Source organism: Apis laboriosa, unplaced genomic scaffold (assembly GCF_014066325.1).
Source record: "Apis laboriosa isolate Shangri-la unplaced genomic scaffold, ASM1406632v1 scaffold20_cov151, whole genome shotgun sequence".
NCBI lineage: Eukaryota > Metazoa > Arthropoda > Insecta > Hymenoptera > Apidae > Apis > Apis laboriosa.
This window is the reverse complement of record NW_025222327.1, coordinates 399,059-421,686: the sequence shown is the minus strand read 5'-3', so window position 1 is coordinate 421,686 and position 22,628 is coordinate 399,059. Positions and strand designations below refer to the sequence as shown.

At 21.1% G+C, this 22,628-nt stretch overlaps 1 protein-coding gene across 3 annotated transcripts in view; it reads right to left on the bottom strand.

Moving 5' to 3' along the window:
* Nucleotides 1–15,549, bottom strand: part of LOC122712738 — a 29,561-nt gene extending 14,012 nt beyond the window's left edge. Inside the window, exons 1-2 of one of the 3 annotated variants that reach the window (XM_043932585.1) lie at nucleotides 15,329–15,549; nucleotides 15,159–15,257 (exon numbers count right to left, since the gene is read on the bottom strand). The gene's annotated coding sequence lies outside the window, so the exon portion shown is untranslated. Of the gene's footprint in view, nucleotides 1–15,158 lie in introns of all 3 variants that reach the window. The other 2 variants (XM_043932584.1, XM_043932586.1) reach the window with 2 other exon arrangements.
* Between the last annotated feature and the right edge of the window lie 7,079 nt (nucleotides 15,550–22,628).

The window sequence follows — 22,628 nt, the reverse complement described above, 5'->3', positions numbered from 1 at the left end:
ACATACTCATAATCAGTGAAATATTAACGAGAAAGCATTTTGGATAAGAAACATATAAAATTACTTGTAATAAGAATATATGAAATATTAAATATTAATATAAAATATATAATATTATAACATTTAAATTTTTCACAGTTTATAATGGAGTAAACGGAAGATAAATAATAATATTTTATATCTATATTTAAAAGTAAAATAAAATAAAAAGAAATATAAATAATATCATTTTTTAAAATATATTGAAAAAGAAAGAAAATTAAAAATTAAAATATTAAATATACGTAAATTATTTTAAAATTAGTTAAATGTAAAACCCCATTGTAGATTATAGATTAAAATTGTTTAAAAAAAATGAACCAAAAATAAAAAAATAAAAAGATATAAAGTAAATATATAAAATATTCACATTTTATTTAGTCAGATTTTTATTTTATTAGTTTCACTTTTTAATACATTTATATAAATTTATATTTCCAACTGTAATAAATCCATAATTTAGTTTTTAAAATTTTTTCAATTGCCAAAATTCAAAAATTATTCAATTTATAAATGGTACTATGCTAAAATAATAGTTATATGGTAAAAATATAACTGTAATAATCATGTGATGTATAATATATCTTGCAAAATCACAATTATCAGTACTTATATAAATAAATGACTAATGTTATTAAAGGATAAGTCGTTCGTGTGAACTTTTCGAGATAAAAAGTTAGATAAAGAAACTGAAACTATTTGATAAAGTGATGCAACTGCATGGGAGTTGCTAAGTGCGAAACTAGGGGGAAGTACAAGGCCTTTAGCGAAGAAGGGCACGTGTAACTTGTCTCGTCGATAACCGCTATATTTACGACTGCACACCACGTGTCATATTTGAAGTTTACGGCAATTTTCCAAGAATCTGTCATGAGTCAACGCGGTGCGCATTGAATTTCTAGGACGTCGTTAAAAATTTAGACCAGCTTCGCACGTGCGCCTCTAGAAGTCCTCTGCTTAAGGAAGCACCAATTTATCATGCGTTGGGAAACACGTTTCGATTCACTCTTTTAGTCTCGATAACCAGAAAATCGAATTGATGTAATAATAGAATAGAACAGAAATTAATCCTTTGTTTTATTTGTACTTTATTAATTGGTTGTATTAAATAATAGTTGTATTAAATAATAATTAAATTAAGTTTAAGAAGATTATAATTTTAAATAATTAATTGTTTGATTTTAAATTTTCATTATAAATTTAATTTAATAAATATTTTATTTATACATATTCGTTTTATTTAAATATGAATAATCGATATAAAATGGATATTTAATAAAATGAATTAATTACGTGAGTTTTTATTTCCCGATTAATTAAAATTGAATTTCGAAAGATGCAATGAATAAAAGTAGTTTATAGTAGATATATGTATAAAAATTTTACCGATACACGTGTTAAATTTACAGTTCAGTGGCACGGTTATATTTATCGTTGAGCCTACGGTATTTCTGAGCGTGTTACACGTGTAATGCAACCTTCATGTAAACGATTAAGATTTTTTCTTTATTATTAAAAAAAAAATAATAAATAAATAAACAAAAACTTAAAAAAAAAAGAAACAAGGTTTGGAAAAAAAATACCACGTGTCAGTAATAAAAATTAATAAAAAATAAAAATATTGCTCAGAAAAATAACAATATCACTCGTGGAAGATGAATTATATTTTTAATTTTAATCTATAATTTTACGATGAAAATAACTATTATGAAATTATTGGAAATTTTCTAAAAAAAATTATATAATTCTAAATCTTTAGAAATTATAATTGGTTCTTGGTAGTGAATAGAATACTGAACAGAAAAAAATATATATATATCATACATTCTCTGAGGATTGTTCGAAGTTTTCCTATTTTTGGGACAACTGTCTGCTTTCAAAAGAGAATGAAATATAGCAATGTGAATACAATCAAGCTATATGTATTTATCACCTCTCATCTTTAAGAAGAATAAAAGTTGAAAGATCTATATTGAATGAAAAAAAAAAAAAAAAAGAATATAAAGAATTGAATACAAACTTTAACAACCGGAAACGTATCATTAAATATTTGCTTATAATAGACATTCGCTAATTGTTTTGATAGAATAATATGATTTAACGATAGAAGAATAAAATCTCAGATAAATTTTTTTCTGAAAATTTATACAATAAAAAATCATATTGAAATATTGAATTGTAAAACTTAAGAATGTTTAATGAATAATTTTCTAATCATTTTTAATAATGTACGTAATATTTAGTTAAAATTATTTTTCAAAATTGATTTAAAATATTGCATTAAAACATCAATGATTAAAATTACAGACAAACTATAATGTATACATTTCTCATTATTTCACATCTATCAATTTCTAAAAATTTTAAATAATGGTGTATAAATATTTAAATAATTTAAATAATTGCGAAAAAATTTTATCAAAGTTATTTCAATCGTTTAACCTTCAATTAATTCATTCAGTCGACGTTTAAAGGAACATCTCATGCAATATTCCGCGACACATGCAGTTGGTTATACGTGCCACGTGTCGAATGCTTGGGGAAAAAGAATCTTATTATTCTATTCAGGCATGCGTAGGCTGTCGATATCAGAAACTCATAAGAATGACTAGATTGCCCGCGTGACAGCATTATCGATCGTTTATTACCGTTTCACGAGCTGTCCGAGATCTTACATGAGATACATTTAAAATTTATCACCCCACAAATGACCGTGTTACCGAGAGTCACGATCTGTAGGCAGAATTCTAATTGAGAGCCTAATTTTACACGACTAGAGTGTCCGATTCACTTTTGCTGAATGTATGAGAAAGATTTTAAATTCTACATTAACACCAACATCAGCTATATTCGAGACGAAGTATTTTACGATGTTTTTGTTATAATTTAACAAATCATAATCTTCATTAAAGATGAAATTAGATTTTTATTTTATTGCAAAGAAGATAAAAAAATTTGTTAAATGAAATTCTGAAGTTTTTTATAAATAATTATTTATAGTAATAATCAATTTAAAGATATTTATTTTATTAATATAAATTTTAATAATTGTGAAAGAACAATAATTGTGAAGAATTATGTATCATTATCTTTTTTTTTAAATTAGTAGTAAAAATATTGCGTATTTTTTATTAAAAAAAAACACATTCACGAAAATTTTTTTTATAAAATACATATACATACTCATGTGAAAAAATTAATTATTTTTAAATATTACTTTTTTTTTTTATTTTATAATTATACTTTAATAAGATAAATGTTATATATTTATGAAATAATCAATATATTCATATTAAAATAAAAACATTTTTTTACGATAAGTTGAAGAAGAAATTCAATCACTTGTTGGAAGGTTTCTTATAACAGTAAGTAAAAAACTTCTTTGAATACTATTCTTAAAGAATTTATGAATTTCTATTTGTAGAAATTTCCTTTCCTCATAATACTTTATCATAAATGAATAAAATTTTACTTTCTATTATGTTATTTTTTTTATTTTGATATTGTATAATATTTTATTACAATTTATTTATATATAATACTAATATCTATTATAATTTCTTTTAAAATCTATTAAATATAAAAAATTAAAAATATTTGTTTAATTATAAATTATTATTTGGATTATTTATAAATTATAATTTTATAACGTTTGGAATGTTTATTTTAATAACAAATTTATTTTATTTATTATCAATAAAAATATATATATATTTTGTAATACTTTTATTAATTTAATGATAATTAATTTAAAAATATTCGTAATCAAATGAATTATAAATAGTAAATGGAACGATAAAACAAACGATAAATTTACTAAAAAAAATTTAATAAATTTAATTTCAAACCAAAAAAATAAATAGATATAGAATTTAAAATTGTATAATATAATTATATCATATTATATATATCATGATTAATGTAGCTATCTTTAATTTTAGCATAAGAATGAATTCAATTCAAAAGCAAAACCGAATCGAGAAGCAGGAGAAATTTCATTATGAAAAAATTTTAATTTCTTACGTTGTTAGGAAATTCCACGGGACGAGATTTCCTTTTTTTTTTTTTCCTTCCTAATTATTTCCTTTCAAATGATACGATTAATTTCGTTTTAATTCCCTCGAAAGGAAATAAAGATTTGACCAAGATAAAATATTCTGTGCACACATTGGATTGAAATAAAAGGAAGTTTTATTTTAGTAGAAATAAATACGATGCAAATAACCGGATCCACGTGCGTTGGAATATTATCATTAAATGGCTTAACACGGCAAACGAAAAAAATATGTAAATATGTCATCAGTGCAAATTATTATATATTTAAATTTATACATAATATCCTATAAAATCTAACTGAAAAGAAAAAGAAAACGAAAAATGTATACATAATATATGAATACTATATTTAGCAAAAAATGCATTCATGCCAAACAAGATTTAAGGATTACAATAAATTATTAAGGTTTAAAATGTTCCAACTATTATTGCAACATTTATTTTGATTAATTGATTGTCAATTATTAAAAGAATTCAAGTGAATATTATTCTAGAATGATGAATAGAATATATGATGTATATCATATTGATATAAATATTTATAAATTTAATAATAATTTTCTCTTATGAAAATAAAATAAAAATATTCAAATAAACATTTAAATCTTATAATGATTGTTAATTTTTTTTTGTTTTAATTTAATTTGGGGAAATAAAACAATATAGGAATAAAGGAAATAATAGTTTTAATAATAATAATAATAATAAAGATAGTTTTAATTTAAAATAAATAACACTTCGTTAATTGATTTAAATATTAATGCTTTAAGTATCAATATTTTTTAATTAAATAAAAATATTCCTAAATTTTTTAATGTATATAATATATTAAATAAAAAAAATTGGATGTAAATGTTGATTGTAATTTAAGATATATTATTGATAAAATATTCTTAATAATATTATTATTATTTCTAATATTATTAATAAATATAATTATTAATAAATATAATAATAAATATAAATATTGTAAATTGTACATTTTTTTTTACAAATTATCAAAATATAATTTTTTCATGTAAAATAAAAAATTTAATGAATCAAATTCATAAAATTGTACTTTATACTATATTTTTTAACATTAAAAATATTAAATTACTGAAAAAATAATAATATCATTTATCATTCAATATATTTATAATATATTCTTCATAATTATTTATCTTGAAAAAGTGCATCGTTTTACGAAATATCGATTCATTAAATTATAAAAAATTATCGAATTTGCAGGTCGCTGCATTCTGTGACTTCTACTACGCTCAAGTACAGCCACGTGCAGCTTTTCCCCCACCATCGAACATCTTGGTGTCTCGCCAATGGGTGCGTACCATCCCCACCACGTGATCCATACTGGCTGACGATCGTCTCTCACACTACACGCACCCTCTTCGCGGTAAAAGGATGGGATATTCCCGTGGATACACGTGGCCACCGCTGCCGGGTTCGACGACCTCGCTTGTGCGTCCTCACGCAGTGCTTTTCGGTGATGTACCGGTGGGGGATGCGTACGATGTCCCCTTGTTTCCCCCCAGGAGGTACCGACTCTGCCGTCTGGCAACGTTTTCCCTCAAGTAGCAATGGCTATTCGACTACCTTCAGTCACGAGTAAACGAACAAGTTACTTTTCAATAATATGAATTTTAATGCTTGCGAGATATATTATATTATGACGAATCGAAAAATAGAATGGATAGGAGAAAAGATATTTAAAAAAATGTGAAAAAAAAATTGGAATTAAATGTTTTAAATTTTTTTTATACGTTACAAAATTATTATAGCGAAAGATTTTATCAAAATGGTAAAATCTCCGCTATGATAAATGATAAAAAATTGATATTTGTATCAATCTATTTTTTTATTTTATTTTTAATCTTATTAAGCTTATTATAGAAATTTGCAGAATTTTTAGATTTGTGTAATTTTGTATTTTTTCTCTCTCTCTCTTTTTTTTTTTTTTCGTAGAGATAACATTTTAATATTTACTCCAATTAGCTTGTTCCCATTACTAGTGTTGGACAGAACCTTGCAGTCTGCAATCAACGATCTTATTCTCCTCTCGTTTCTCCCCTTTCTCTGACCGCCCACTTACTGGTGTTCTATCGTCGTAACTATTTTTGCACGCAGTTTCTTCCATCCTTTTTGATCCTTACTTTTTTGCTTCCCGATGGGGGAACATGAGCGTGGAAAAAAAAGCACTGATGCATAATGCACACTTTGATCGCGGCAGGGGTTTAAAGTTTCTTTGAAGATGTGTGAAATTAAAAGATTCAAAGGAACTATTATTTTTTTTATGTATTAATAATTATTAAAAAGTTATTTTTATTTTTAATAAAAAGATAAAAATCACTTTGACTTTGTTAAAATGATATCATATATTTTTTTCATAGAATTATACTAATCGAAATTAATGTCGAAATGAATTCAAGTGACTTTATTATTTAGATAAAAAAACTTTAGACCTATCAAATTATTATAGATATATAAATATTTTTGATAAAATTATTATATTGCATTTTATTGCATATTAACTCAATGCAATTTTACTATTAAAATTATACGTGTGTGCACACATATATCATGTATTAATGAGATTTGTGACACTAGGACACAGATAATTAAATATACACAGTCGTTGTAGATATCGTAGATATTACGAGATTAGATCGAAATTAATGAAATATATTCAAATTTATTTTTCCCAGAAATCATAAAGTTGAGAGTCAAAAAAAATTTATTTCAGATTCCATAATTGTACATATACACACATATATATTCAATAAATATGAAATAATAGAGCTTTCAAAAAAATTCAATAAATATTTATGAATTATTAAAAAATTTATTGATTACAATTAGTAATGATTATGTTATTATTTATTCATTGAAAATTTTTTTTGGTTTATCATATCCTTTTAAATGAAAAAAATGAGGAAAGAAGATCGTGATTCTTTTAGAAAGAGTGCATTGTAAATTTATTTGAACCTTAGGTTAAGTCTATTATGTTGAAATGAACTTCTAAGAAACTTGACTGTTTTATTATGACTATAAAATCAAATTCTTTGAAATGTTTCTTTTTTTATTACGATTTGCTCCTTTTAAAACATTTGCGTGAAATTTTATAACACAATTGAAATAACATCTTAATTTGATACATATTTGTACTACTATATGTATACAATTGAAAATGAAAGATTTAGCTAATTAATAAAAATATATTGATATTATATATATATGATTTGATGAAATTATATGTATTATAGATATAATAGATTATTTATCTCACATTCATCAGAAAATTAATATCTTCATCACTTTCAAATTTTTTAAATTTTATATTAGTTTATTATTTTATTTATTTTGTAGTAAGAAATAGATATTTTACTTTTAAATATATATATTTTTTTTGTAAAGAAATTATCAGATATATCTATAATGATTTAAAATGTAATTACAATGTAAAATAATATCTTTATATATATATATATATATGTAGTATTAGAAATATAACACACATTTTTGAATAAATTATATCTTACGTATACTTTCTACTCTTTTGAAGTAAAGTTATTTATCATAAATTATTGTTGCAAGTTACAATCTCAAATATTTCATCGTATTATCTTCATTAAAAAATTAAAAAATTTATTATATATATTGCATTATAATGAAAAATTTATCAATAAGTATTACATATTAATCATTTAATTATAATATTGCAATAAGAATGCATTTTGTATTAAAACATTGTCAAGATCAGTGCATCTTGTATTAGGAGATCATGACAGTATCAATGTATATACTATAATGATATCGTATCATTAATGCATCTGTAACATAATATTATTACACAGTAGCATCTCTGTTTGTTGTATTAGGATACTATACTACTATGGAAACACTTTTCTTGTGAAACTGATAACTCTACAAATAATACAATAAAATATCATATCATATTTCAAAGAAAATAAAGCCCAAAATTTAATTATTTTCTCTCTCTAAATTTTATCGTTTTTTCTAATATATATTATAATTTTTCAATTTTCTATATATATTTCAAACATTTATGTTTACATCGTATATATTTCATTGTGTATATCAAGTCTTTATTAATTTGAATTTAATATTTTATTTTATTTGATTTTTTCATTTTTAGAAAAAAATATGTCAATAATATTTATAACCTTTCATGAAAACCTTTCATAAAAACAAGAAAACTTCATTTTAAATGCATCTATCGATAATAATAATATTGATTATTGTTTTGATTATTGAAGAAATTTTTTAATAATTAGTTTTAAAAAAAACTTATTTATTAATGAAATATAAGTAATTCATTTTTTTTCAAATTTTTGAAAATTTAAAAAATTTAAAATTAATAAAATAGATTAAAGAATATTATAGAATAGTATAGAAAATTAATAAAACTAGAAATATATTAATGATATAAATATATTATTATTATTATACTATTATTATTATTATAAAAGTATAGAAATACAACTAAATTATAAATCTCTTCTAAAAATAGTTTATCAAATATAAATTAATTAGAATGAAATGTTGAAAGTCATTTAAATCTCAAAGACCTTTCTCGTATCTTATCATATACAAATTTTATTCAAAAAGAAAAAGAAAAATTAAAAATATTTATCATTTTTTCATACAAAATCATATTAAAATAGAAAGAATTAAGAGCAACGAATTTCTATGGTTAATTAGTGAAATAGAGAGGAAATATTTCCAAAATTAGGTGTAAAAATAGAGATCGTTACAAAAAGAAGAGGAAAAATGTAAATTAAATGTGACCAAATTTCCGTTAACAAGTCGGTACACGTGACTTTGGATATGAAACCACGATTGTTACGTGTAACAAGTACTTAACGAAATTAAAGCGAAAGAACGTGGCTTGGCTTTGCGTGAGATATCCAACCGAGGCATTACGTTGCCTCACGTTGGCCACAATTGCGATCACACATCTCACGTCACGTGGGATTACATACTGCAACATGCTGGTGAAATAGAAAGGGATAGTTTTGTATAGGTTACAAAAAATCAAAAAAAAAAAAAACGAGAAAGCATTATCATCATATTGACTTACCAATTTCTTGAATTTAAATTAATACTATTTGATGTTTCAATAAATGTTATTTCGCGTATTTAGGAAATGGGAGAACGAACACATTACAGCATATCATTAGTTACAGTGGAATTTTTTTATAAATTTCTTATAATAAAAAATAATGATATCATAAATAAGAAAATTAAAAAATTTATCAATCTTAACTGTTACGATTAAATTTCATTAAATATATATAATAAATTTCATTAAATTTCATTTAAGCAATATTATTCAATATTGAATATTGTATCTCCAAAAATTGCAATTAATTTTCAACTTAATAAAAATTAAAAATTAAATAATTGATTTGCATTGATATCTCGATTAAGCATTTATTATCTAATTATAAGAAAATATTAGTATTTTCTTAGAAATAAAAATAATAATAATAAATATATAGAATATTTTTATAATAAATAAATAGAAATCTGATCAAAATTGTATAAATTATATTTAAATGTAATTAAATAATAATAATATTAATAATGTTAAACAATAGCAAGAACTTCAAATTTTTATTTATTTTGTAATTTTACTCTAAAAAACTCTAAAAAACAAAATTTATATCAAACAAAATTAAATACAATCGAAATAAAAAACATTATTAAAAATGTCATCTACAAAAATTTCAATATACGTGGATATATTATGCAAATTTTAAAATGGAAAATATTCAAATAGACAGATAAAAATAAATTCAGTAGAAATTTTTTATTTTGAATGGTTCGTGTCAGATATTTTATATATATATATAATTAAATCGCATAAATTTCTTAATATATCTATTTTGTTTTTATTTTGTTGATATATCTGTTTATTAAATTAATGCATATAAAATATTGTTTCTGCAAAATTGGAATTCATTAAATTTTGTCCTATTATATTCCCTAATTACATCAAAAAGGAAACTTGCTATAAGTGCTTCTGTATTTAATGTCGATAAAATTTATTAGAAAAATTATTATTTATGAATAATCAGAATATTCATGTAATTTTTTAAATGAGTTTAAACAGAAGAAGTACAACATAGAAACATAAATTCATCGCTTGAAAAGAGAAATATTCTATATTTCATCTAGATAATGAATGTAAAAATTGCTTAAAAAAAAATTATAAGAAATTTGAATAATTTTTGTATTCTAGAATTAATAATTCTCATAAATTTGGAATAATGAAATTAATTTATTATTGTGATTAAATCTCGGATTATTTTAACGTATTAACTGTTTTTTTTAATTAGAAACACTTTCACAGAAGCTGTGAAAAAATTTTTTAAAATTAAACTAGGAAAAAATTTATAATTAATATGTATGATTTTTATGTTACATTAAAATTTTTTTTAAAATGTTTAAGATTTTTAATTTAAATTTATAAATATATATTTAAAAATTATAATAGATAAAAATAATATAGATTTAAATAAATTATTTGTGATTAAAATTTAGAAATAGAAAATGTCATTTCGTATGCATCAATCTAATAATAATACCAAGAATAAGGTTCAATTACAATTGTCTTGTTTGAACTAACTCTGACGCGAACGATTTACCTCATGATATCGTACTAAGAAATTAACAGTATAATGTACACGTGTCTCCAAAGCAAGTGACTCAACACCAGCCAATGATTTAATACAGTGATAATAGATATTAATATCAATGTTTGATAGTTATGAGTTTAACATTATAATAAAAAAAAAAAAAAAAAAGAAAAGAAAAAAGAAAAAAATAAATAAGCAAATAGAAAAATGATTTCAATTATCATTATTGGAAAACTATTGCAAAAAAAATATAAATCTCTTAGTCTTACGTAAGGATTATAAAATAACTCTATCTCTATTACAAAACACTGATTTAATAACACATAATTGTACATGCAAAATTCTTTCTTTTCTTCAAATTCTGTTTTAACAATCAATCATTCAACTAATTCAAAACATATATTTTTATGTTTTGTACAATTATCTTGTATAAAATAATATTATTAACAAAATTAATAAAATTTCAAATATAAATTATCAATAAATTATTGATAAAATTATTAATTTTTTTGTATAATATGTGATTAACAATTTGATAATAAAACAAATGAAATTCATTTCCAGAATTTTATAAATTATAAAAAAAATTGATTGTTCTATATAAAGTTAAAAAACCTCCTATTTGTGCAATAGAAGTCTATAATCTATCTTGTGTCACTTATCAATTTATTGATATTATTAATTGGCAAATATTGTGTAAAATGAAATCCTTCAAAGTATGGAAGGGATATTTACTATAAACGAGACACACGTGTACGTCCTTACATTGTACGCCCGTATAATATTTTCCCGCTCTGAATCGATAAATTGGCCTGTGACGAAACACCTCGTAACACGATCAACGACGTGACACAAAATCTGCAAGCTTTAACCAATCATCATATGGATTACACGTGTCCTGGCGCAAGAAACCCGTTTCGATGCATTCTTTTGTTGATTAAAAACATCACTAGTCTGATTGCACGTGTAAAGTTTTTAATTACGATATACTGTGACCATGTATTTCAAATACGCGATATAACGATTGTGATAGTTAGTAATAGAAATAATTTACGAAATTTCTTTTAATTGTTATTGATTAATATGTAATAATTTAATAAAATAAGAAATTATTAATTAAATATAGTATTTTTAAATTTTAAATTGTAATGGTTAATTTAAATGTTAAAAATTAAACAAATATGTAAAGATATGAATTATTAAAATTATTACTGAAGTAATTTAATTTTGATTAAGTGAATTATTAGTATCTAAAAATAAAATATAATTTGAAAAATTAACATATTTTTAAATTTTATTATAATTATATAGTTATAGATTTAAAAATCCTTTAACAATAAAATAATAAGTTTAATAAAAAAAAAAAAAATAAAAATAATTCTACGTTTTGCAAAAATAATTTAAGAATAATTATTTCATGTAAAGATTTCAATGCTTCAAATAATAGAAAAAAACAAAATTTATGTTTAATTTAACTATATTTAAATATGTTAAATTTTGCGATTTAAATATCAAAATTGTATGAAATTTAATTTTTAACTAAGCTCAATTTTAATATTATATTTATCAATTTATGGTTTTGTTAATTGTTAATATTATTCACAAATTTTTAATAATTATAAAAATATAAATTAGCCATATTAATTTTTGTAAAAATAATCTACATAATTATCTATAATGCAATTCATTATTTATAAATGAAAATAAAGAGATCCATATGACAATGAATCAAACATATATATATATATATATAAATATATAAATCTTAATTTTTGCCAAAAGCACTTGCATTTTAATAATTACAAAAATAGAAATCTGAAAATATTCAAAATAATATTTAACATTAATAACTTGATAAATTTGTCAAAAACAATAAAATCTGTCAGACGTCTTTGATATTAAAACTTAGAAACTCGTTAAAACATGATTTACATACGAAAGTTGCATGTGCTGAAAATTATAGTAAATATTGTATCATACACGATTTGACCCGACGCGACGTCACTAACGTTAAAAAAGAAAGTAAACGCAAAAAAGAAAGAGAATTGATAGAGCATGGATTGAAATTCTCGTTGACCTTCTCGTAAGTATCCATTCCAAGCCTCGTTGTACTCCACGTGTAAATGTCGTCCACGTGCGATCGCACATATCAGCGCACGTTTTACAGTTTGGTCTAAAATAAGTACTTACTTAAATGAAATCAAACGTCCGTTTTTCAGGATACTGGGGCCTACCGTGAGAGATCGAGGCGACGCGCGTTTAAGTTTAGAGCAGAATCGTGTGCTTTGCTGATCGATTGCGCAATTAAACGAAGTGGTTGGCCCGATAGAAACGTACGATTATTCGATAAGCTTATCCATTTCTGAAATTTTCTTCGAAATTTTCTGAATTAACTAGAATTTTTCAAATAATAATAAATAGTTTTCAATGATTCGTCTAGAAATCGGGAGACGAAATCTGTGAATAATTGTAAAAAATCTCAATGAAGAAAGATTAAAATTATTATATATTTTACAAATAATATATGTATATATATATTATCGATACATGCCAAATGAATAATTATATTAAACGAAATTATATTAAAAATCAAGATTTAAAGTTTCAAATGGATTTGTAAATTTTATGATAATCAATAATATTTATTTGCATTATTAAAATTTATATTCTTTTTTTAGTTAAAGTAAAAATAAAATTAAAAAAAATTAATTCTAATATTAAAATTAAATACTATTATTAAATTAAATTAAAATTAAATTTTTTTATTAATATCTATTATATAAAATGTTTTTATATGAATTAGTGCTTATTATTATTTAAATTAAATTTGAATATTATAAATAAAATTATACAATTAAAAAAGAAAAAGAAACATCATCTAAAAGTATTTAATTTTGAGTATTATATGATTGATTTATCAATGCATTATTATTTATTCTCATTTTACTAAACACAATGTATCAAATTTTTTTGTAATACAAAAAATTAAATAAATTATAAATTAAATATAAATATTTTTATATTTTAGAGGAATCTGTTTTATAAAAAATATTATATTAAAAAATTTTAAATAAATTTTAAATTTTCAAATAACAATATATATAAATTTTGATTTATAAAATTATAATAAATATTTATATATGCATACATTTATGCATCAATTATACATACCAATATTAAAAATAAAAACATAATTTTATAACATGATTATAAAATATAAATTGTAATATCTTGTAAAATTATAATTTCTATTTTACAAATATTTAATATATATAATAATGTACATATTATAATAATAATTTAATAAATTTCTTTTTTTAAATAATAATATATAATAGTAATATTAGTAATATTAATGATATTAATAGATAATATTTTTTCTATTTCCATTTGTAATTTTCATTATTCATAAATTATCGTTTATAATTTGATAGCATAATACGCTAAATCTATAAAAATAATTTATAAAAGTTTTAAATAATATATTTTAAACTTTAATTAAAATTTATGAACATTATTGAAAGATAATTTATACATAATTAAAAGAAAATATGAAGTTTTTTTTTATATTTGCTTTAATTATTAAAAATTTCAAAATAAATATATAATTTATCGATAATAATTATGAATTTGTATTTTTTTATGAATTATGAATAATTATTAATATATATAATTATGAATCAACTAAATATTTGAAATTCATTATTTATTAAATAAATTAAGAATCAAGAATTGCACATATGCACTGCAAGAAGTTATTGCTTAATACTCTCAAATATATTGATAAATGATTGTTGTGCCAAAAATTATTATTCACAATAGAAAACTGATTTAAGAAGACTGTATGTAACGATATCATCTATGTTTATTTATTAATAAATATTTTAATAATATAATTAAATATTATATAATATGAACGATGTAATGAACGCAATAACTTGAAAAATGAATTCAATTCAATACTATATAAATGCAAATGTATGTCGATAATAAATTATCAAATTCCCTAGAGTTATAAATTTAAGAGTACATATTAAGAGTACATTTTTGGTTATATTATTTCTTTGAAACTATAAATTAACACAGAATTATTTATATTTTCTACTAAAGATATATAATTATGATAAAATATAATAGAAAAAAATAGTACACATTTGTTGATATAATTATACAAATGATAATTATATTGACAAATTAACATAATTATTGTACATTACCTGTTGTACTAAAACTCAAAAAGATCATATAAAAAAATCTTGCATCAAAATTATTTGATTTTGCATACTGATAAAAATGTAATTGCAAACTAGTAATCAAAAAATTGTATCGATATAGAACGATATAGTTATTATAGATAATAAATATAAAATAAGTATTAATATTATATATTATATGGCAATGTACCTATTTACAGAATATCTTTATGATGCAGTCCCAAGAGTTTCAAAACAGATTCAAATGGTTGACAAGATTCACCGCCTTCTTCGTTTTTGTTGTCAATCACTTTAAAATTGAAACAGTTCAAACGGCAACCGATTACAAAATCACTTTCGCAATGTAGTGATTGAACTTACTTGGCAACAGAGTCTTAAATCGCGTTTTCGAATGATGTCAGAGTAAACTCTTATAAATGTCACTTAACGCGTGCAGTGAGTCCTTACAATCGACACTCGCGAATTGTTCAGATAAAACAATGAATATTAATCATGTCATAATTTATACAAATAATGACAATATAGAATGTGAATTTTCAATCATAATCACTATTCATTCTATTTGATTCAGAAGAATGATCCAAATCTACCGGTGTCTGTACATCGACTAACGGCGATCGAGTACCGCCATGTTATCCCCCCTCGTGGTTGCGAGCAACACGGTCACGCGTGCGCAGATGCACGATTCTCATGCACGCGCCTAAAGCTTCGACATTACAACAATCTCGATAACAAAAGCCGCGGCACGTGCATCCCCACTTCGAATGGGATCTTCCAAAAGGTTCCGCGGGAAAGCAAAGCAGGACGCGCGTGTTTCATAGAATTTCGTCGTTTCACGCGTCTTAAAGGTGTCAAAACACGAGTCTCAGCTTCAAAGTGGTTTTCGAATGCTTCCGAAAAAAGCCTGAAGTTCTAAATAAAGAAAGTGTTTAGACATTCTTCTAATTAAACATTCTATATAAAATAAAAACTTATTTTAAAATAAATGTTTTATAAATTATTTATAAGGTTAAAAATTATTTTTTTGTAAAATGATATTATATTTAGACATAATGAAGATATTTTATTATATGATTAATATTTGATATGTCTTTTATATACTTATATATTTTTATATATTTTTTCATTAAAATAAATATTTTGTTTTATTATAATTTCACATAACAAACGATGTCATATATTAATATTTAAATCATTTTATTGTATATTAATATGTTTTAATATATGTTATATGAAATTAAATAAAACATATATACATGTACAAAATATTAATATTTTTGTAGAATATCTTTAAACAATCTAAATTTTCTCGATTCTAAAAGACAAAATAAACGTAAAAATTGATACAGAAATATTGATTGAACCTTATTTATTAAATTATAATTGAATTTTGCGTTAAATGAAGTAAAATAAAAATAGAATGAAATTGTCCATTGTTCCCGCCTCGCTTCATCATACAAACTTAGAACTTAATAAAAAATTTCAACTAAGATTTTTATATACCAATTATTTGTTTTGGCCTTTAAAATCTACTCTTCAAACTATTCTACAAATATATTAACAAACAAAAATAAATAATTTTAATTTTAATATATTTTAATATTATTTTTATCGCAAAAGACATTATAATTAAATAATCAGTTGAAATTTATTTTGATATTAAAAAATAAGTTTAATATTAAAAACATTTTTAAAAAAGATATACCTTTATTACAAATTATAAATTTTGTTATCTCTTTTATACTTTAAAATTTATTATTAAAACAAAAAATGCTTCGAAATTCATAAACTCATTAACATCTCAGAATATAAGATTAATATTCTATTTTAATGTCGCATCAGTTTTATAAGTGATCACATATTTCTTAAAAACTTTTTATAAATATTTTAATAATATTTCAAAATAGTTTTACATATATTAATTTTTAATATTAAAAAAGTTCTTAATTCAGCAATAGATATTTTAATTTATTATCTCATAAAATAAAATTATCTCTATTCACTGCATAACAATTTTTACGATTAATGATTAACAATTAATATTTTAGTTAATCAATTAGTATGAAATGAATTTCCTATTGAAAGATATTTATATATTATAAAATATATGCTTATATATTCTTTTTAGAAATTATATTATGCTTACAACTTAATAATGGATAAATACAATATTTCGATAGATAAGAATTATAGTATGTTGCAATTAAATGAATCATTCCTCTTGATCACATATCGTTATAAATCTTACCAGAAGATTTCCAAATCGAATGCGAAATCTATGTCAAAGCAATCGAAGGATTAAAGTTTCTCTAACAACACGTGGTCTCGATTCAGTTACGCATCTCATATCGATCTCATCGAAAGGGTTTAGTAATTTCGATGACATATGAAAAGCATCCATTTGTGGCATTGTATATCGCATCGTATATAGCAAGACCCATATTGAGTAATCAGCTGTCGGCATGTTTTCCGGTTATTTCGAAGATGATGACTATTAATATTCAACTAACCGTTTCAGGTAGACCAGCTGTCCGAAAAAAAAAAACAAACTATCTACTAAGAAAAAAATATACTTTCTTATGATGTATCTTAATTCTTTAGTTATAAATCCAAAATTAAAATCTTTTTTTTTTCTTCATCACCATAAAATAAATTATTGAATATTCATTTTAAAAAAAATTATTATGTTTATAATGTTTATAATCATCAATTTTATCATAAGTAATTTATTTTTTAAATCAGATAGATCTCGTATTTTGGATATTTTTAGAAATAGCATTATGACGCTCTATTATTCTTGCAATTGGATTTAAAACCACACGTGTTCATTCGAAATATTTGCGCGCGTCTAATATAGTCAAACGGCGTCACGGCATATTTTTCCGTGACTGATGCTGCCAATAGTTCATGAAAAAGATCTCATATGTGAAAAGAATGATAGAAATTAAAATAACAATTCTTTCACACTTTTCTCTATTTCTTTCTCTCTTTTATCTTTCTTCTTTTTCTTCCATTTTACAGATGATGTTATAAAAACATCGATACATTACGCAATAAGAATTTCAACATGTTATTTAAACGGCCGAATGACATTGTCTGGCGAAAAAAAAGATACGGAAACCCTTCGTCGAGCCAATTTATTTTTAATTATAATATATCATTTACATTGTTTTTACTTGCTACATTTAACTTGTTCAACCCTTTTTTCAATTTACACTCTCGCTTTATTTTTTATTATATTTATCTACTCATTCAAGCAAATAAATTTTTATACAATATATGTAATTTAAATGTGTATGTGCAATTACTTTTCATATTATTAAAAATACAAATAATTAAACTTAAAAAATTATTGCTTTTAAAAAGGAAAAAAAATAATTAAATACAAATGTATGTTTATATTAACTCAATTATTTTTGTATCATAAACAGAAATTGATAATTAAATTTAATATTCACCATTGTTAGTATAAAAAGATTTAATAAATAATTAATAAAAAAAATGTTTTATTTTTTTTTTTTTTTCGTTTGAAATTATACAATAATTTATTGTCAGTGCAAGCAAATGAAATAAAAATATATGATTTCATTAAATAAATATTAATTTTATATATATTTTCATAATAAGTTCTAAATTAAATATTATTTATAAATATTGTTTTCTTGAATAATCACAATTTTTATATTTTTAATATTAATGATAAATAATCATTTATATACATATCATTTATTGATATATATATTTAACAATTTGTTAAGAATATTTTGAAAAAATTATTTTAAAATAGACAAATAGTTCCAGGTTATATAATGACTTCAGATTCCATATTAATTGCAAAACTGTTTAAACATTTCTCCGTGTCTTCCAGGAAGGTGAGAAACAGGGGTCGCAATAATGATTTGGTAGTGCGTGCAGAGAACCATGGCTTGGAAGTAAGAAAGAGATAACTGTGTCGCAACTATAAGGAAAAAGACAAATAGATCAGGTCAGAGAAAGAAGGGGAAGGAAGTCGCACGTGTAGACAACTTCCCCACTCTCGTTCGGTTTCTCTGTTGAAAGGAGCGTCCTTCAGCAATCTTCCCATCCCTTCTGGTCTTTCGACCTTTTTCGACCATCACAATGTTTCCCCTCCACGTCAGATATCGCTGGGATCTGCAACCAATCAGGATCATTTGCGATGCTTCCACGTGGCTTGCACATTTAATCTCAGTGCATATTTGCATGTATGCGATTATCGACGCAATTATGTGTGCAATGACTATAATCGTTGTCTAACGATGAAACTAGAGTCAATATAAATAATTTATTAATAGATTTATTAATATGCAAATAATATAAAATATTTTAAATATACAAAAGAATTTTTAAAATTATTAGTGCGATGAATTCATGTTTTTTGTCTATTAAAACATTGAGTTTAATTATAAAAATAAAAAAAGATTAGAAATAAGTGAAATTATTAAATATATGTATATATATGAAATATGTATATATTCATTGTTTTTACTATTATGATAAATTATTAGTGAAATTCATATTATATATTAGTCATTCATAAAAAATTCATTTTTTTATTTTCTATATCTTTCTTTTCTATATCTTTTTTTTTTCTATATCTTTATATCTCTATATCTTATATATCTTAATTATATTTCACAATAATAATAATTTTGAATTATTAAGATACTACTTAATATATCTTTATAAAATTTGTCACATGTTTAAATTAAAATTTAAAATAAAATTGATAATTATTTATAAAGAATATATTTAAAGCATATATTTCATATATTTTTATAAGATATTTAAATTATAAAAATATAAATAATAAAAATTTATTTTATGTAATAGATAAGATAATCGTCACTAAATAATATATTTAATAAATAAAAATATTTTTAATTAAAATATGTTTCATAAATATTATTAATACACTATTGGACAATTATTATCGATTACTGGATTTATTAGAATATAAAAACTCATATATACTTGTAAAAACTAATGAGTTACCGGCGATTGAAAACATGAGCGACATACGAATGAAGAAATAAATGAAATTTGTTCATATAACAAGTAATTTCTTTTGTAAATCATAGCAATATTCTTCAATATTCATTTGTATATGCAAAATAAATTTCAATACACTTAAAAGCTCGTCAAATAATTTAATTGACATTTTCACGAAATTGAACAATCTTATTATGTTCACATTTTCTAAAATATAAATATTTATCTTTAAAAAAATTTTATGAATTTTCTTTTCATATGACGCTTTTGTAATAACAAATACACTTAATATTTCCTTTTCTTTTTTTTTTTAAATAAATTTTTTTTAAAGTTCGACTTCTATAATGCCAATATTTTCGATATTTCAAGTCAAACTTATTCATTGAATTTAATTGCATAATTTTTGATCACATTGTCCGATTGATCGATAATATAATTTTTTTTTACGATTTTACCTTGTGACTATTAAATATAATTATTCGAATTATAAAACCTGAAATTATTACTCTAGATATATTTTTTTGTTGTCAATGATAACGTTATTGTATTTATTTATTATAATTTTATATTCTTATTTCATAAGTATATTCTTATTTCATAATTCATATACATTTCTTATATCTATTATCTTTTTATTTTTATCATTTATTCGAATATTTATTATCTTTTTATAAATAAATATAAATTGTATTATGACATATTTTAATATTTTAAAAACAATTAAATACATATTAAATTTTAATATAATATTTCAAGCAAATTAATATAAACATCCTAATTGTTACAAATTTAAATTCAAAATAAGTATAATTATTAATAATATATATAAAATGATTTTAAATTGTAAATGTAGTTATTAAAATATATAGCTAGAACTGTAGATGGCAGTTATCTTCAATAAAGTTTAAAGATAAAGTAGTTTTCACTTTTTAAAAAGAAATTATGGATAAAAATCAACAATATTTATATAATTTAAGTGAAAAAAATAACTTATTTGTTAAAAATTTATATTTAAATTTCTGTAGATATATTATAAACTAATATAAAGTTTTTTAATTTTTTTTTATATATTTAATGATATAATCAACTTTATTGACTATCGATAATTTATAGGATATACTTGTATAATCAATTCATAGATGTCACTATTGAATAATTATTATTGCAAATCAAATAAAGATTGGATATAAAAGTTAAAAGTTTTTTTTAAAAAATCAATTTAAATCATTATTATTTAAATCATGATTTACATTATTTTAATGTAAATTATTAAGCTCTTGAAAAAGTCAAATAATAAATTTATTTTATAATTCTTTAAATAAAATTTTAACAATAAAGATTAAAAATATTTATATTTTTAATTTAAAATATATTCAAAAAATAAAAAGATATTCGAAACATATATAATATCTATACATTAATTTCGTTATTAATTTTTAAATAAAATTTTAAATTAACATTTAATAAGTTATAAAATATAAGTATAATATAAATTTTAAATTACATACAAAATTTTTTCAAATTTTTAAATTATGAAATCTTGTTTGCATTAAATAATAATTATTTTTTTTATTTTTAATTATCGTAAGAAAAAATATGTTTATTGCATTAATAGTTTTAAAATTAAATTCAGATGTTCCATAGTCATCTAAATTATACATTTAAAATATATTTAAAATATAAAGTATATTATACATATATATTAAAGTATATTAATATATATATTATAAGTATATTATATAAAGTAATTGTATATTTACATTGTAAGGATATAAACGGATTTCAGACAAAAAACTTTTATCTATCTTTTGTAGAAATCTATCTTATCAAGTTTTTGACAATTTGCATTAAATATTAATCATATTATAAATATTTCATTTATTATTTTTTGATATCAATGTAAATATCTTTTTATAAATAGTTAAATTTCAAATAAATAAAATATATTAATATAAATAAAAAAAAATAAAATATAAATAATAAATAATAATAAAATAAATAAAAAAATAATAATAAAATAAAATATAAATAAAATATAAATAAAAAGAAATAATTTAGCTGAATGTTTATTATAGTTCATAAAAAATTATATATTATAAAAAGGTTTTAATAAATAAATTTAATTACATTAATAAATACATTTAAAAAAATATTCATTTGATAAAAAGAGTATTTATTTAACTATTAATTAATAATTCATAAAATTTGTACATTACTATAGTAAAAGAATTAGAAGAATTGGAAACTACAACCATCTAACGATAAAAATAATTAATGAAAACTATTATCTAATAAAGATTAATTAAATTCAAATAATAGTGTCTATTTAAGATTGCATATATTATGTGACGATATAGTGACAATATTTTATTCATTTTTTTTCAAATTAAAAAGCATTCGAAAAAAAGTTACGAGAATGAATTTATTTTTCAAAAATAATCAAAAAAATATAATTTATTCGCATATATTATAAAAATTGCATAATATATTTCAATTTAAAATACAAAGTTTTATCATTATTATGAAGTAATTATTAATTCAATTTGATTAATTACATTTTCTCTAATGAAAATATCCTTTATAAGAAATTTATATGATTTATATTTTATTTATATATTCTTTAATAATTTATGACAGTAATATAAAGATA